Source organism: Agelaius phoeniceus, chromosome W (assembly GCF_051311805.1).
Source record: "Agelaius phoeniceus isolate bAgePho1 chromosome W, bAgePho1.hap1, whole genome shotgun sequence".
NCBI lineage: Eukaryota > Metazoa > Chordata > Aves > Passeriformes > Icteridae > Agelaius > Agelaius phoeniceus.
Window position 1 is genome coordinate 909,345 of NC_135301.1, and position 19,467 is coordinate 928,811.

The 19,467-nt window shown below is 47.1% G+C and overlaps 1 long non-coding RNA gene across 1 annotated transcript; it reads right to left on the minus strand.

The window, feature by feature from the left end:
• Positions 1-2,315: 2,315 nt before the first annotated feature.
• Positions 2,316-9,089, minus strand: LOC143696607 (uncharacterized). The gene is made up of 3 exons (XR_013186005.1): positions 6,217-9,089; positions 5,153-5,350; positions 2,316-2,412 (listed from the first exon to the last, which is right to left on the minus strand). It is a non-coding gene; the product is annotated as an uncharacterized LOC143696607 (long non-coding RNA).
• Between the last annotated feature and the right edge of the window lie 10,378 nt (positions 9,090-19,467).

The window sequence follows — 19,467 nt, forward strand, 5'->3', positions numbered from 1 at the left end:
GGTGAGGATAGTGGGAAAAGTCTCCATTTGTCAGGGTCTAATTCCTCACAGAAGTTTTACATCCTCTGGAACAAAATCAGTGATAGATGGACATGGGACCATGTTCTACCCACTGTGTTTAAGATAAACAGGTAGCTCAAATGATTCTAACATGTGCTATTTCTGCAGTCAAAAATAAAAAAATAAACTCTCCAGTTCTTCCTCTAGATGTTTGCTCTTACAAGCTTTTGCATAAAATTTCCCTAGCAGGCCATTTTGGACAGACAGTGTCTGCTTGTCCATTATCCTGAATGAGAATGCTTTTCACACAGCAGAATACTAAAAAAATCTAGACACTTCTTTAAAAAAAGGAAAACGACAATGAAAGAGGAGGTGCAGTGAGCCTACATAGTCACAGATTGGAGAGCAGCATTTTAAAAGGGAAACATTATTTATTGCACTAATACTGTAATTACAATGTCGTTTTTGTAGAACAATGACTATTTTGATTAAGGCACTCATCAGCAGCCCCACAGCTGAAAGCACCACAAGTAATGTAGAGATGTTCCAGTGCCCAACCACCCCTGTGAGTGAAAAACCTTTTCCTGATATCCAACCTAAACCTTCTGTGACACAGCTGGAGGCCATTCCCTTGGGTCCTGCCCCTGGCCACGCGAGTGAAGAGATCAGTGCCTGCACCTCCACCTCCCCTGGTGAGGATATTGAAGACCACACTGAGGTCTCCCCTCACTGAGTCTCACCCTTGGATGATCTCAGACACACTGAGGATTGTCAGAAGAGCATTAATAAACTGTTAAACAATCTGTAATTTATTACAGCTCTGGAATTTGTTTTCATACAGGCAGATCCAAGCCAGCATAAATTCAGATAAGGAAGCACGTATTATGTTACCTTGCACACTACACTCTGTTACAGATGAGAGTATTTTATGTAGGTCAGGCACTGCTTCCCTGGAGACAGAGAAAAAGCCATAAGGAAATCAGAGCAGTGTCAGGCCTTATTTCAGTGATCCAGCATACTCCAAAATTTCAATTATGCAGAGATTGTGTCTCTCTGGCCTTGTCTACCAACATACCAACATCAACTCCTCCAAGGCTAAGTGCTGCAGCCCAGACAGGAGACATCTCATGATGCAAACCCAGAGACAACTCCTTGCACTCATGAGGAAACAATAATGTTTTGTCAGTTGGAAAAAGAACAGAAAAACCAAAGTGATGGTAATTTTCAACTCATTGCAACACTGAGCTGCAAAATAAGTTTTTGGGAGCAGAAGGCAGCTCTCTGGCCCTTACAGTGAGAAGAACAATGTTATTAAAAGAAGCAGCCTTGCATTTCTCTCTCCCTTTCCTTAAACAAGTGAAAGAGGGAGAGAGAAAGCTGAAAGAGGGTCTGTGCTTCACTCTGGCTGAAAAACCTCTTTATCTCTAACAGGCGGAAGAAAAAGAATTTCAAGAAGCCAGAAATAAAAATGAGTATTTTGTGTTCTATCTTGCTGTCTCAGGAGATAATTATCTATTCTTACAGTAAGTTCCCCTTTTTTTGCTATTGTACAACGGTATGCTGATATTCTGGCAGCTAAAAGGCTCAAAACACAATGTTACCTCTCCCTTACCTTTCCTAGCAGGGCTCACAATTTATTTTTATAACACACCACCCCATTTTTCACTACCATTATCTACCTAGGAATTCCACCCTTATCAAAAACCTGAGAGATTCTCAAAGAGAACAGAAAGGTGTTAAACTGTGAAGAGATACAGAAAGAAGTACACAAATCACACACAATACTGCATTATAGTAAACAGGTGAAGAGTGTACAATGGAAAAAGAAAATATATGCACTCACAATATATTCACATTATGAATACCTTAATTCCCTTCTGTCTGGAAGGCAGCATAAATGCCCCTATATTCTACTTTGCTCCACAGTGATTTTGCTAATTTAAATAAACCAAGTAATCTAGAAAGGTTTTTCTCATCACACCTGTGAGAAACTGTTCTTACTGAGTCTGGGACCACAGGTAAGCAGGGAAATTTAGCTATCAACTCTGCAAAACTCTGTTGAAAGAACAATCCCAAATTCTACACATCTACCCTTGTCCCAGATTAAGTTCTGTGAAGAGAGCTATTGCTCTTTTTTCCCTCCTCTCTCCTCAAATAAATGTACATGTCTGCAGAGCTGTGGATCTCCTTTCCATGCCATCATCCATGGTTTGGACTGCTTTCCCCCTCTGCAATAAGAAGTAAGCTATATTTTAAATGTAAGCCACCAGTATGGGCTAATTGTTTGCCTTCCTTACCCTGATTCCAAGCTCCACATTCTCTCCTCCATATACTTCCATGCCTTCATCCAGCAATCCAATCTCTTGGAAGTATTCTCTGTCCACTATGAAGCATCCAAGCAGTGCAGGACTTCTGGAAGAATAAATCATCAGCAACCAAAATTAGCAGATAAATTATGAAGAATTTTATTTTTCAGGCACAGATTGTATTTATCATTGCTACGTAAAATGATGCAGCAAAACAGATTCTTAAGAAAGTATTTCTCAAAGAGCTTTATTGAGCCTTGCCTTCTGACATTCCTAATTCTAAAGTGAAATGAGCACCATTGAAGGAAATTAGAGTCAAATTATTGGACATAAATATTCACCAGAGCAGTAAGGATTTCAGTGCTAGTAGTGTGAGATCCAGGTGCCCCAGTTTTGTTTCTGGGGCACCAGCCAGTGTAGCCTCTGTCCTTGCTAAGTCCTCAAGGCTCTTGCCTGTGACAATTGCAAATGATGTGCAGTTCTGTGTGTTTAGCCAGAAGCCAGGTTCAGCTAGAGCTAAAAACTTGTGTCTGTAAGCTTACCTAAAGAAAGAGATTATTTCTTGAATAGGACCATCCAGATACATTTTTTTAATACAGAATCAAGCAAAGCCTGCCTTTACCAGCATAACATTAGTCCATTATCCTGAGCCAAACCTAAACAAATCACATAGCTTTACTGGATCAGTAAACTCTACCTATGTCATGGTGGGAACCAACCAATTTTTGCTACACAGAGCCAATTTTAGTCAGGTAAGAGTTCAGCCACAGAGGGTACAATTTCACCTTATGAGTAGAGAAGGATACAGAGTCATTTAGCCTTTTCATTTTTCTCCTACCTTATAATCCACAATTGCAAGAAATAAATATGTCTTTTCAGATTATTATGCTGGCACTCTGGTAATGACAAGATATTAATTAGCAGTACAGGAGAAATCACCCTGCTTTTATGGAGAACACTCAAGCTACAGCTAGTGGACACATCTGCTTTCAAACAGATCATAGGCTGTCTTAATCACAAATTCTACAGTTCTACAGAAATCTATGTATTAATGCCTCCAAGTGCTATAGTACCCGTTTTATAACAATGAAAGACCATCTTTGATGTATTTATTAATGAAGAAAATAGCAGTTAACATCAATACAAAACTTATGCTTCATTTATGATAGGTACTTTTGCCTTTGTTGTTGTTTTTAAGTGTTTCTCAGTGCACCTGCTTCCCTTTGCTATAATTCTAAAAGAATAATGGAGGCAGATAGAAACCATCCATCAAGACACATGGCTTTGTTTGTTGGTGTGCTTGTTTTAATTATCCAACACACACATGCAGCATATTGCACTGAATTAAAAAATGTGCCAGGGAAAGAGTTAGGGGACAAACCTGAAATTCATAAAGTACATGCACTGCCCAGTCCTCATGTGGAACAGAGTTTAGGGGTAAGATGGAAAAGTCATTACTTTGTGTTTCACTACTTTTAATTTTAAAAATCATAATGGTTACTCTGTATAATTAATCACAGGATCATAGAATGGCTTGGGCTGGAAAGGACTTGAAAGATCATCTCATTCCAAACCCCAGCCATGAGCAGGTACATCTTCAAACAGATGAGGTTGCTCAGAGCCCCATTCAGCCTGGCTTTGAACACCTCCATGAATGGACATCCATAACCTCCCTGGCAACCTGTTCCAGTGCCTCACCACACTCACAGAGAGAATTTCATCTCAATATCTAACATAACCCTGCCTTCTGTCAGTTTAGAGCTGTTCCCTCTTGCCCTATCACTACCTACTTCTGTCCCTTACCAGTTTTCTTGGAATCACCATTTAGGTACTGGAAGGTGCTGTAAACCTCCCTGGAGCCTTTTCTTCTCCAGGCTGGACAACCCAAACTCTCTCAACCTGTCTTCACAGGAACATTTTTATAGTGTCAACAGAGTTCATTAACAGCAATAACTATTTCTAATGCTGTGGAAATTAACCCCTTTTCACGTTTGTCTTTGGCAAACCTGTTAATTTTTATCTCCTGCTTTCCAATTCTAGGTTCTGTTCATAGGTCAGTGCAGTTCAGAGGGTGTTAAACTGACAGAACCTGAGAAAAGTGCCTGCCTGCCAAGATAGCTGCTGGATGAAAAACAGCTGCCAGTGCTGTTTGAGGTTCTGCTTTCAGGAGGTAAGAACAGCATTCACACTTCCTTTCTGCAGGGAGCTGGAGCACAGGTACCAGTGCCCTCCTTGGAATGAATGTGTGTCTACAAGCAAGGCCTGTACTCTCAGCAGAGCTGCTCAGTGGGTTCAGAGGGTACTACTCCCCTCCCTGAGACAAAGGGATTGTTCTGTACCAGTCTGACAACACTCTGGACATGGGAACAAAGTGCAGACCCAGACTGTCCCAAAGCAAGGACCCAATGCAGCCTTTGCTCACAGTGTCACTGACCAGACATTAACTCCTGGGACACAGCACAGCTGTGCACCTATGTGACAACACCATAAAGAACACAGCTGTCAGGTCAGCTCTGCTTATGCAATGTAACTGCAAAGAAAATTCCATTTCTGGCCCGTAAGCACTAAATTAGCAGGCAAGACATTTGGAGAACAGAGTGCTGCAGAGCAGCCCTGCCTACCATTCCACTTGGGCAGGAAACCTGTTTAAAAAGATCTACTGAAAACAAAAGTTTCCTTTAAAAACATCTACTGAAAACAGGAGTTTTCTTGATGACTGTGTAGGCATCAAGGACATTTAAGTATTTGAAGTTTACAGTCAGTAAAACCTATCACACAGCTGAGCCCACTTGCCCCCTGTCACACCCAGGAGAGCTTTTAGACACTGTAATTTAGTTATTTATTACCTTATTGGAGCAGTTGTGTTCTCCAGTTTCCACCAGGACTTAGGAGGGTTCAGATACCTGCACCACAGCTCCCAGTCAAAGCCTTGTGCTGAGAGGGGATACTCCTCTATTTCAAAATTATCATACTTAATGTTATCGAATGATGGAGAAATTACTCTTTTTCTGTTTTCTTTTATCCTGGTGAGCACTGGTTCAGCCCTAAAAAAAAAAGAAATACACTGTTAAGATTACACCACTGCAAGCATAGCACTGATGGAAATCATGGAGTAGTTTGGTTTGGAAGGAGCCCTTAAAGAGTATTTAGTCCACCACCAAATAAACAATATAGCAGCTAATGCTGTATTTTTCAGAAGGAGCAAAGTCTAAAGCTGTTACCCATTCAGAGCCCTTTCTGCCCCAAAATAATACACTGCAACATATTCTCTAAGAGGCTCTGTTGTTAACCTTGATTTGAGCTGGTGGATGGAAGAAATGAGTATCTGCATATCATAGAGCATTTATACCCTTGCTACCCAGTAATGACAACTTCAGGCTCGCAACACTACCAAGGACATCAGGAGCAGAGTTAATAATAGATCTATCCTAGAGACAGAAGCTCTTGCCTTTTTACCTCACTTTTACTTAAGGAGCAAGGGAGATATTAAATCCAGACTGAACACGGTAAAATACATTATTTTAGTTATGTTTACTTTTGCAGATTGGCCAAAAAAACGCTTCTTTGTTTACACTGCAGAATGTAAAAGAAACATAATCTTTTTTAATGAAAAGAAGATACATTGACCCTCATGGGCAAAGGGCTACATTACTGGAGGAGATTTTTAATGTGCAGTTTTCTAATATGATTTAACTACCTTGTAATTAGACCAGCAGATTACTCAAACCATGAAAATGTATCTAGATCATCTTACACAGCACAAACACATTTTTCCTGCTTGTGTCCATGATTATGTCTGAATTTTCATTAAAAAGCTCAAAATTCTAACTCACCCTCTAAATGCCAGTCAGTAATTTACCACCAGTGCTTGGCAAAGGTCCCTGGGTGAGAGAATGGAAGGGGCACACACCAACCCACGTTGAATTCCACGTGGGCATCGAAGAGAGCAACGACCGGCGCTGTGGCTGCTCTCCAGCCGCTGACTCGGGAGCGGATCAGCCCCTCCTGCCTGCTGTGCCGGACAGCCTTGATGAAACCTGGCTCGTGGGCATTCACCTCATCAACATACTGCTGCAGCTTCTCCTTGAGCTCCTCTGTAGAAGGGCAAGAATTGGGCGTCAGCAAGAGATGCCAGCTCGACAAGGTGTAAAAATCCGCGCTTTGTGTCGTAGATGAGCGATCCCCATCCGGGGAATGATGTGCTCTGACTCCATGATTCCAGAAGGCTGAACAAATCCTTTATTAAGCTTTATTAAGCTGTACTATATTACACTAATACCATATTAAAACTACACTAAAGAGATACCAAATACTACTAAAGAAAAACACATGACTCTCTGCAGACAGTCACAACACAGCTTTGACCCAATTGGCCAATCAGTCCAAACAACCCTCGCTGGTGTCCAGCTCACAAATCACTTCTGGCAAACCATCTCCATGACACATTCCACATGTTCCAAACAGGAGCAGCAAGTAGAGATAAGAATTGTTTTCTCTTCTTCTCTGAGGTTTCTCACTGCCTTCCCCAGGAAAAGTCCTGGGAGAGAGAATTAAATCTCTCTTTGTTCAGAGAATGCGAATACCACACTTTGAGTAAAACAGGAGCAGCCTTCACACGGCTGCTCAGAACTCTCAAATAGTCAGTCTAAAAGGAGGCAAACAAAAAGGAGAAGGACCATGAATTATTTAGCAATAAAAAAATTTCAGATATAACTATTTAGCCTACATGACTGCCATCAGAATCCTGGCACTGTTTAACAGTAACAAGCCACAAAATGAAGTGTCATAGCTACATAAGAGTATATTATTTTACTGTAACAAAAAACAAGGCACCTGTCTTCTATTTCCAGGAAAATAAATAAAAAGCCTAAGTATTTTCCATGAATATTCTCTACCAATATTGCAAGAAAAAAAAGAGAACTAAGAGTAAAAGGCATTATTTTTCTCTTTCCATTTTTCTTTCTCAACTTTGACAACTGGTTTCTGTCTTGACTAAAAAGTTCAACAACTTTGGCTCTTAGAACAAAGACAAGTAAAAGCTCTAGAGAAGAATCATTCCTAATTAAAGTATAATAACTCTTAGATCAACAGCTATTATCTCTCTGGTTTAAAGACCACTGCATGAGAAAACACAATATGTGGAGTATAAATATTGTGTTCACAATGATTATTAACTGAAAGCAATGTTCACTTCATTCTTTATTAGCATTCCTATGTTCTATTTACATTATGGTATCGCTCAGAATTCCCTTTGGGACAATAAAGTCCCTTTATTCTGGATCTCTCCACAAATCCAGCAATGTCTTTGCTCTGATGCAGAATAATGCTCCTGTGGCTATTATGCTGTACTGGGCATTATCAAACCTGCATTAAAGCTCAATGCTGACTGTGAAAACCCTAGCAAGCCATTTACCTTCTCCTGAGGAACGGGTTCCCCAGGGAAGCAGTCACAGCACCAAACCTGCCCGAGTGCAGGAAGCATTTGGACAACCTCAGATACATTCTCAAGTGAATTTGGGGTGTCCTGCCATTGAGCCCCAGGCAGTTTGAGAATCTGAGAAATCAGCCTTTCACGCTGGGAGCTGCTCACCTCCAACAGATCTGGACAAGCAGCATGCTGGAATGGGTAATGGCACAGAAAATTAAAAGCAAGCACACTTTGTGAGCCATATTAAATGTTCATCCTTGGAAAGGAGGGGGGTGTGTGCTCTCTTGAGCTGACAGAACAACAGAGCTCATCAATTGCAAGTTCATCCTAAAGTTCATCCCTGCTGTTTGTGCAGACTCTTGGACATCCACCAGGTGTGATGCAGCTGTTTCTCAGGCCTTGCAGGACTCTGCATGCCATGTACCTTTGAATCAATGAACTCTGCATGAACCGAGAATATCACAGAAAAATCCTGATTCTTACAGGTTTTCAGACAAACAAGAATTAAAAAGAAACAGTCTGCTGATCATGTCCCTCACAACATTTAAACTGCAGCAATATTTTAGGAATTGACTGGATATATTCCCAAAATTTTCAACATTACATTGCCAATAACTATTCAATTTGTTTGTCTGTGACTGCATCACCTGGAATAAACACTTACATAGCATAGAGCACTCTTCTGTTTTGGATTTGACTTGCTGCTTATTGATCAACACACTTTTTCTCCTTTATCAAGTAAAAAAACCCACATTAATTTCCTTCACGCTTGTGCCAAACTCCATGTTCTTACTGCTCACCCCCGAACACACAGAGATTTGTAGCAAGCACAGAACTATCAAACCAACCACTAGCTAACAGCACATTAAATTGAAAAGAAGACATTTATGTTACTGTAATTCCATGCACCTAAAAATAGCACAAACCCGTTCTCTATTCCCAAAATGCAGCACTGCAGAGGATGACTATCAAAACGTGAAGATTAAAGCTTTGTTCTTGGTCTAAGTGGCTGCTCACAGCTCTGCAATACCAGAGGCTTTATTTGCCACAACAATGCAGCATCACCACGGAGGACAGAACTGTGAAAGGAAAGCAGGCTCTAATGGAGGACTCGGAAATCAGGAGCCTGGACAGAGTCATTGCTCTCTCAGTCACTGCATTTCAGTAAGTGGGCTACTCTTACTCCTGCCTTACGCATTTCCTAACGTGGACTGACTTTAGAAGCTTGAGTAAACACAAAATCTATTTCATAGCTGTTGTAGTGCATTTCTATACTTTGTAATACTTTGAAGTAGTTTTGTTTTGTATCCCCATATTTTTCCCAAATCGTTTATCCCAAACTGTACCCCCCTCCTTCTCCCTGTGTTATCCCTCTCCCAGGATGAGATCATCCCCAAACCCCCACCCTGGCTCTCTGTCAATCACTCAGCCTCCCATCCCCTCCATGCAGAAGTTTCGGTCCAAGTCGTCCAGTGATCAGCCAGAGGCCAGGGGTCAGCCCCCCGAGCCTTGCCCCATACGCTGTCCTGTATGTCTGTCCCCCAGCATCCATCCCTTAGGGTCACTTAATGGTTGGTAAAATGTTATCTACTTTCAGTTTCCACCTCCCTTTAAACGTGACCTTGGCACATCTCCCTGGGGCTTGGCAGGAGGCCCCTGAGGTGCAGGAGCTCCTTTGGGATCCTAATAAAACCTTGGATTAACCCCTGCTAAGAGTCAGCCCTTTATCATCTACCAATGTCTCTGGTGTCTCTTGTGCTGCACAGGGGCCCAGCCCAGGTGCCCTCAGCACCCTCGGGGCACAGAGAGTGTCTCCCCCCAGCCCAGGTGCCCTCAGCACCCTCGGGGCACACACAGAGACTGTCTCCCCCCAGCCCAGGTGCCCTCAGCACCCTCGGGGCACAGACAGTGTCTCCCCGCTCTCGGCCGTGTCGGGGCTCCCAACCCCGGTGTCTGCCGACTCGGGACTGGCCCAGGGTCCCTGAGAGGCTCGCAGAGAAACAGAGACAACTTAGGAGCTCCAGACATCTTGTGTCCATCTACAAATCCCATCTAGAGTCCAACTACACCCCACATTACAAACTCCCAGGGACTTCTCCTACTGCACCAGGCTACGCAGGAGGGCAGAGCAGCTCCAGCACAAATGTGTGTGCTGACACCCGTGACACGGGACAGACAGGACACCACAAACAATGGAGACACAACACAGACAGAAATCTCTTGGCAAAAGGGATAACTGCGAGCACCGAGAGCATGCCAAATGAGACGACCGAGGTGAGACTGATGGCAAGCTGACGTGGCTCAGAAAACACTGAAGGAACAAGATGCTACCTGAATGATTTATTCCATAAACAGAAGAGATGGATGCCCGAGAATCCTACAGTCAGAAGCCTCTACCTGTCCTCACATTGTTTCAAGCTCTAATCTGCCATAATGGATCCTGGCAGGGCATAGCTGTCCGTACAGCTCAGAACAAGACCTGAAAAGACATCTGACTGGATGCTTCCAAAGAGAGATGCAATTCTGATACATGTCTGAGCTCCCCAGGCAAAGGTTGTAGGGCATGGATGCCGGGCCAAGAAATGCAGAGATCACAGAGGATAAGAACAATGCCAAGGTTTCTGACAGGACCCTGAAAAGGCTAAGGTAAGAGACATGAGATACCCAAACAACACACAAGGCACAATAGACAAGGGACATGATACACACTGGGACCGCTCTGCCCTGCGCACCTCAGCACTGGGATCAAAAGTGAGACTTTGCTTTTATGGGGCCTAAGGGGCCACTTCATGGACACCCCCCACCTCCAAAGTGGACTCAAAAACCCATCCCAGTATTTCCCAAACCAGCACCCTGCTTTCATCCCCTCTGTGGGTCGTAGCCCTCTACTTATCTCTCAGACATCTGGGGATGCCGGTCTGTGTCAGGTGCAAAGGAAGGCTGCCTCGACATCTGGGAAGGTCCTGCTGGCACTGTTGTTCAACAACTTCCTGTTGTTTCTTCGTCTGCTCCAATAAAGAAAACAAAATATCAATGCATAACCTCAGCAGCACATTGGCCAAAACCCAACAATTCTGCCACTCACTCTTTTCCCAAGAATGCCCGGCTCCTGGGGCCGCACGCTTCAGCCGCACTCGGAGGCTGACGCCATCGTCGTGGGGCACGCCTGGGCTAAGAGGAGACGAGGGGATGTGGCGCTGCTGAAACCTGAGCGGAGCCTCGCTCCTCCTCCCTACCTCCCTGACTCACCGCAACTCCTCGGCCATTGCTGAAGGCTGCCCTGGTGACACCTTTAAACAGAAAAGGCAGAGGCTTCATCGCCGAGTCCCGGGATTCTTCCCCAGGGCTCGGGAGAGCGGCAAACCCAGCGCGTCGGCCGGTTGGTGACTGGGGCTTGGCCTACTCCGAGTGGATTGCCTGAAGCGCAGAAACAGGAACGGATGCTTAGAGCTGCACCGCAAAGTGAGACTGGAGCAATAACAACTGCTCCTGTACGCTACTCAATGCTCACCTTGCCCATCTCACCTTGCCTGCTGATGTCCAGCTTTACTTCCTAAAAAGAAAAAGAACAGAGCTGTAACAGAGTCACACTTGACACTCTCCCTGCAGAGACAAACGGTGACTGACCTGCTCGGGGGAACCTCCTCACTCGGGATGGGTGGATGGATTTTGCCCTGGATTTTATCCTTCTGCATCTGAAAGAAAGCGAGGACAAACGTCAAAGGGCTGCAGGATATCTTCACAGCTCCAAACATCTTCTGTCTATCTAGGAATATCATCTAGAGTCCGGCCACACCCCACAAACTGCGTGTCCCTGAGCCTTGTCCTGTTGCAGCAGCCTCTGCGGCAGGGAAGAGCAGCTCCGGCACAAACATGTGCAGACACCCGTGACACAGAACGTGACCAACGGGGGGACGTTAAACACGACACATTATGCTTGTGGTGAGGGCCTCGAGGGGAAAAGGCAAAAGGGACCCCAAAGACACAGTAGGTAACACGGTACACCTGACAACACGACACGGACCGGAACTGCTCTGCCCTGCCCGCCTGCACGCTGCCATCAAATGTGGAGTCTCTCCCCTTAGCTGTCCTAAGAGGCCCCTAGGACAAGATTGCTTTTCCCTCTGCTAATTTTTCAATCTGTCCCAGGAACTCCCAACCCGCTGCTCTCCCTTCTCCAGGCCGTGACCCAGACTTATCTTTTGGATGATCAGTGATGTGAATCCACGTTGCACCTGAAATGAGTCTGCCTCGGAGGGCCCCGTGATCGCCTGTTAGCCTCTCGGTCAGCTACAATAAAGAAAACCAAAACCAAAGTATGAGTTCAGAGTTATGTGGGCCAAATCCCAGCAAGTCAGCTACTGGCCCTCTCCTGAGTGTGCCTGGCTCCTTCAGGCTCCACCTTCATCCTGATTCCAAGGCTGTGGGCATTATTATGAGTGACACCTGGGTTAGAGAAAAGCAAAGTTCAATGGCATTCCTGTGAGTGCAGTGGACCTTGTGTGAGGAAGACATGGGAATGCCTCTGCTGTGCTTCTGAAAAGCCCTGTGTGGGGGGGCCCTCAAATAAACACCCTTTCTCACCCTGCTGCCTGCAAGGAAATGGACGTACATACACACTCTTACAAATGTACCTACGGTTTTGGGGTTTTTTTCTTCTGAAGCTCCAAGAATGATTTCCCATCTTGAGTCATTCAGAAGAAACGGCCCCTGTGACTCAGGTCAGAAGGGTGGCCTGCGTTTTTGATCACGACAGCTTTTGGCTTTACCCTGTGAGCAGGAGCAGCAAGAGCTGAGGCTCAGCAGAGGCTGACCCCGGCCAGCCCCTTCCTCCCTTCCCCGTGTCACAAGGACTTCCAGGCAGAAGGATGCAAAGCAGGTTTGTGTCTTTTCTCTTCAGTGCCAATAGGTAAAAGATGTAGGCTTTGAAATAACTAATGACCCTCTCTTGGAACTCTCCCAAGGACAGTTTGAAAGAAAAGACAGAAGATTGCTGCTAAATCCATATGGGATAAGGATGAGAGCAGCAAGGAGGGCAGGTGAGTCCCCCCCCCAAGGGTGCACCCAGAGCCCCGGGCAGGGACGCAGTCACTGACGGCTCTCTGGGGACAAGACCCTCCCTGCAGGTGACACCGGCTTGTCCTCTCCCTGTGGCACAGGGACCTCCAGGCTCTATGACCAGCCTCATTTTGTCAGCATCCAGGTGCTGTGCTAGAGCCAGAGGGGTCAAGGCTTTCCAGAACCATAGGATCCTTGCGGTTGGAAAAGCCTTCTAAGGACATCCAGCCCAGCTGCTGCCCCCCAAATCAGGTCTCTAAACACCACATCTTGACATCCTTGACATGTCTCCAGGCATGGGGACTTCCCTGGGCAGCCTGCTCCTATGCCTGACCACCCTTTCAGTGAAGAAATTTTCCCTCCAATCCAATCTAAGCCCTCCCTGCTGCAAGTTGAGGCCATTTCCTCTTGCCGTGTCACTTCTTACCTGGGAGATCTCAGTGCTTCAACCTTACCTGCTCCTTCCCTAGGCGGTCTCTGGCTTGGCTGGAGGAGAGGAGAAACACTCCCACCACAGGAATGGCAGCTCAGGAGGTCCCACACCAAGGCCAGGGGGAGCAGCCGTCCTTGCCAGAGCTCGCACGTCCCTTCTCAGAGATTGGCTCTGCTTTTCCTCCTTCAAGTTGTTCCCAAAGCTGCTGGAAGAACTGAAGGCTCCTTTGGCCTTCCATTGCTCTGCTTGTCCCGAGAAAGAGCTTTGAGTGTTGTTACCCCTCCAGAAAGGAAGGGCCTTTCTGTCTCACACGCTCGGTGACACAAGGCTACGCAGCCTCTGCTCCAGGTGGGAAGGGCTTCCTTCCTCCTCTGGCACCTGGCTGGCACAGGGCACAGGTTGCTCAGAGGTCCTGGGGCTGCCCCATCGCTGCAAGTGTTCAAGGCCCCTCGGTGCTCTGCGATGAGGCTCTGAGCAAGCTGCTCGATGGAAGCACATCCCTGCCCACGGCGGCAGCAGCCTTGGAATGAGGTGATCTTTAGAGCCCCTTGCAACCTGAATTCTTCCATGATTCTGTGAACTGAAAAAAGCAGGGAAAGAAATCTGTAAAGGTCACTAAATGCATCCAAGCACATCCCCATGGATCCAATCCTCAGCAGCCCATCCAAGGCAAGGTCAGAGCTCTCTGCCCACCGAGGACACGGCAAGCAGCAGGGACCTTTCTCCCACTCTCCAGCACGGACCTGCGAAGCCAGAGAGAAGTTTACAGACACCGGAGGGCGGCGGGACGGGACGGGGCGGGACGGGGCGGGCGGTCTTACCTTGCAAAGCTGGCGGCAGAAAGGGCGGGCATCGCCGCCGCCCCGCCGGGATTTTCCGGCCCGCCGTCGCTTCCGCCGCCTGGAGAGGCGCGTGCGCGGGCTCGGGGGGGGGGTGCAGCCCCGTTCCGACGGCGTTCGCCCGCCCCCGCTCGCTGCCCCCGGCCCGCGGAGCGCTGCGACCGCGCCTCCGCCGCTCGCCGAAAGCGGCCCCGCCGGGCCGCCCCCCCCCCCGGCCATTCTTCTCAGCCATCGTGTCCCTTTTGCACTCCTGAACGTCTTTCACCCCTCCCGGCCATTTACCGAGCCCGCCCCGCCCGCCCCTCGCTCCCGCCCCGCCCCTCGCTCCCGCCCCTCGCCCTTGCCTCGCTCGGCAGCCGCGTCCTTGCCCCGCCCCCGGCAGCCAGCGGCGAGGGGCAGGGCGCTGGCTCGGGGGGCTGCAGTACCGCGCTCTGGCCACAGGGCGGCAGACTCCCGGGTCCGCGATTTTCCCGCGCTTTTGGCCGCCATTTTGAGAAGGTCAAACAAACTCCTCGACATTGGCGACGCGCCGCTCCCATGATGGCGGCCGAGAAAGGTCTCCCCCCCTTCCCCCCCCAGCCGAGAGAGGCGGTTACTCAGATGCCGGTCAGAAACCCGCCAAAATACGCCCGCCCGCAGCGCCGCTGACCCTACAGCCCGTGCCGAGTACACCTGAAACGCAAGAGAATATCCCGCCGGGACCGCGCCGGCGTTCCGTGCAGGCAGTCCTGATACACACACCGCGGGCCTCCGGTTGCCCGCCCTTTTGGCCGCCATTTTGAGACGGTCAAACAAACTCCGCCACGCGCCACGCCCAAGAGGGCTGCCTGGCGGCGGCGGGCTGCAGTACCGCGCTCTGCCCACAAGGCGGCAGCACTGCCACCCACCCCAGCCGGGGGCGCCGCGCGCCGCGGGGCTGCGGGCGGCCAAGGCGGCAAAAAAGAACAGGGGCCATCCCCCCCAAAAACTCCTCTAAAAATAAATGCCAAAAACCTGCCTCTTACCCAACAAGAACCAAATAAGCCCCCTTTCTTTCAAACCTTCTTTAAATAAATTTTATAGTTCTAGTTTTCCTAGTTCTATTCACACACATATTTATACCGGACAGTGATGTGTTACGTCATTTATACAATCTATTATGTCTATTCCTATTATCTGTATTTATTCATATTTTGTGGTTTTATCCATATCAGTATATATTGATTGTAAATTTCTATACTTCGATTTACATTTCCATCATACTTTTATTATTCCAAAAATAATCCCATCTCTAACCAAACAAATACCAAAAAACCCTTCTTTTAAACTATATTGAAATAGTGTTATAGTTAGAGCTTGCATAATTATATTCACTTTTATAGTCACCGTTTATACTGATGCATTCTATTCATAATTACATATCACATATATATCATTCACATCATATAGATAAATTATTATTTTTATTATGTACCATATCTACTGCTACAACTTCTTTTTTCTAATATTTTCAATTTTTATATCCATCTTGATGTATTCATGAGATATTTTTACAATTAGATTTCTACCTTTCTATTATTTGTATTTGTAGTTTTTATAATAAAACCCCTGCTTTTGCCAAACAAAAAACAAAACCATCCTTTCTTTTAAACTACTTTTAATAATATTGTTGTATTTATATTTACCATACCTATAATGTTTTAGATATTATATCATAGTGATGGACTATATTTAGAGCTATTTTATAGCTACTTGCTATAATATATCATCATAAGATACATACAGTATCACTTGTATTACGTGTTGTATGGATTTATGTCACTTTATATTTACAATCCTTTAATAATTTTATATATATATCTGCAAAGATTCGAAACACATTTCTACATTTAAAATTTCGTTTGAGTTGTGTTTATATTTATCATCTCTATTGATATATCTATCAACATACACAATACTCTATTAAAAACTACAATATCTTATTGGAATACACCATGACTTATGTTAACTGTTAAATTTTAAATAGAGATCGAATAGATCAAAATAAAAGTTTATTCCCATTTCTACACACCTACTTGTCTTGTTTAAAGATAGCTATCCTTAGAATTTTACATTTAAAATCCAATTCCTAAATGCAATGACAAAACAAACAGCATCGAATTCCCACCAATGTCTTCCAAAACCATCAAGATACCTCCACCAGCCAAACAACTGCCAGCGAAAAAAACACACAACACTCTTTCCACTAACAGTTCTCATCACATCAGAAAAATGGAACCAAACGAAAAGAAAACCCTGGAGAAACCCACGCAGCAAATCACAAAAACCTCTAAAAGAACCCAAACCAACTCACTCAACTCCAATCAGTGCCACTGACCCTGAACGTTAGTTTAAAAACTAACCAAAAATCTCCATCTACACTAACTCAAAGAATAAGCAATACTCTGTCAAAAGAACTTTAGAAAGCGAACTAATGAACGAAATAGAAAAAAAAAAAAAAAAAACCTCAGCCAGTAAAATATAAGAAAATACCTACCCAAATAAAAAAACTACTTAAAAAGACCCACCATATAAACACCCACGTTCCCAAAAATAAAACTGATCAATAACCACCAAATACGTCAAAGGACAACAAGAAACGAAAAAAAAAGAAAAAAGAAAAAAAAAAAAAAGAAAATAATTTGTAAAACAAAAGTCACCCAAACCAAAGCAACTTCAATTTACGTCAAAAAAATTATTCCCAACTGAAGAATAAACGCATAGAGCCTCATTCGATCAAAATAAAAATACCACCCAGAAATAAACACAAAGCCGAAAGAGAAACGTAACCATTCACAAGATCTCCCAAATGATCCGTAACAATAAAACATACACTACAATCAAACAAACCAAAGAAATAAAAGCCCTGGAAGACGAGAAACACAAACGCAATTAGAGAGATTTTAAAAACCCCGCTGCTATTAACGACACGACGCCACCTCGAACCCACCGAAACAAACGCTACACGCCCACGCTAATAAAAGCCACGGCGACAGAGTTAAAATCCGAGCCGCTGCTTCACGCAACGACCCGTAGAAACCATTGCACGCCTTTAAAAACAGAATAGCCCGGCAAAAAAAATATCCGACTACAGAACTCGATTCAAACCAAACCTTTATCGTCACCACCCGAAGAACCGAGAACCGTACCGGTCAGGAAGAACGCCATAGCCCTTAGCGCATACCCGCTGCGACCAGAACAAACCCGTGCGATGGATCCCTACAAAGCCACCTCCGAACCACGACACCCAAGAACTTGCGGCAGCCCAACCCCGCGCTGCCGGCCCCGGACGGAGCGCGGCTCCCGGCGGCAAAGCGGCTCCTCCGGCGGCTGCTCCGGCGCGCAGGGGCGGCGCCGCCCCGGAGAGCCCCCCCACCCCCGCCCGCTCCCCCTGCCCGGGGGGCCCCGGCGGCGCCCGAGCCCCGCGCCCGGAGCGGACAGAGCGGCCGGCACCGGCCGGGCCGGCGCAGCAGCGCCCGCGCCGCCTCTGCCGCCCTTGGCCGGCCCGGCGCCAGCTGCCCTCGGCTCCGCACGGCGCCTCGCACCGGCAAAGCGGCTCCGCCGCTGCCGCGCCAAATTCCCCCGTGCGCCTCGGCACCCGCCCGGCCCGGGCCGGCAGCGCTCCCGAGCGGCAACGCTCCGGCCCGGGCCGCGGCCACAAGAAGCGCCCTCAAATGCAGCGGCACAGCCCGACTGCAGCCCTGCAAACGCCGCCAGAGCTGCGGCTTCCCGCAACTCAACCCCGAAACTGACGCCGCGGGCGGCGCTCACCTCGCTTCAACAAGGGCAAAGAAATGGCTTCTCCCCTTCAAATTCATCCCCTAGGAGCGCAGAAAAGAAGGGGCTTTCCTCCAATGAAATCCTGCAAGCCATGTGCAAAGGGGGATTTTGACCTCCATTCAAACCCTTGCAAAGGAGGGACACCAGCGCTGTCCCCTCCATTTAAACCTTAGGATGATGAAAATGGGCTGGCTACCTTCAAATCAAAGCCATCCGATGACAACAATACTTTGCCCATTCCCGTTCAAATGGAACGCAGGGATTCCCTGTCACCCCTGGGATACCCCTAACAGCCGGGAAAAGGCAGCTTTTCCTTCAACCGACATCCTTGGAACCGCAAGCGAAAGCGGATTCCCCCCAGTTCAAACACAGACAATATTAGGAGAGTATTGCCTCTCCTTCATTTCTTTTGTCTTCACAAGCTCCCTTTTTGTTCCTGGGGAAGCGGGGAGGGGGGACTGCCAAGATCCAATTGAAAAGGGAAAGGACCAAAGTCCCCGCTCCAAATCCACACGCGCTCACCCGTTCGGCTGCTGCTTCCCGGCACAAAGATTCGTCCCTCGGCACCTCCTTGAAGCGATGCTCCGCGGATCCAAGCGCGTATCCAGGTGTTCGCCCAGACGCTGCCAGAAGCTCTCGCAGTCCTTCCATGAGACAGCCCCGGGAGCCCCCCCACGAACCCCTCTACTCAGCAGCTCCATGCAAAAGGCAGCTGAGGCGAAGCCTCCCCCTAAAACAGCCTCGCCCCCCCGGCAGGAGCCGGCCCCTCATCATCCTCACAGCTCACACCTGGCGCTGCTCCGAGCCCCCCATCATCCTCACAGCTCACACCTGGCGCTGATGCCACTCTCCAACAGCGCCTCTCCCCGTCCAGCACACAGCCCGCTTCTCACAGACACAGAGCCAACAGAAATCTGCTCCGGGTGCTGGCTTTTCTTAGTCCGTCTGCTTCCACAATTCAGACACGGACGTGCGCTGATGGCACTGAGGGAAAGCTTTCCAGTGCACAAAACTGTCATTCTGGTAGCACGCTTTGAGACGCCTTCAGAAAAAGCAGAATCAGCGCCGCCTCCTAAGAGCCCTGCTGAGGAACCCCGCCCTCCTTGGGACACCCAATGCAGCAGAGCTCGAAAAACGAGGGCAAAAGTCAAGCTTGGAGTGGAAAAGGACAATATAAATACAGCAGCCTTTCAAGAAAGCCTTCACACAGTAATAGTGGGAGCCGGTCCCATTTCTTCTTTCCTTGCTCTCTGGAATGACATCAATACGAAGTAAAAAACCCACACGAAACACAAGGCAGAGCTGGGATTTGACACGTCTTCCTTTTGGCTCTCGGGATGACAAGCGCCTCTTCCGGGACTGCGACACGCTTTGGGCGCTGGCAGAGAACGGAGGCAAAAGGTGCCAGAGAGCCCTTTCTATCGCCTTCAGCCCCTGCAGCTGTTCTGAGGGTTCCAGGGCACAGCTCGCTCCGCTCCTAGATCAAAACCTCACGGCAGTATCTTCAGAACTACTACGCATCTCCAGTCGGAACCTTCTACGTTCCTGTAAACAAATGAGTGCATAGAGAGGGTTTCTCCCCAGCTGAGTTTAGAGACCAATTCC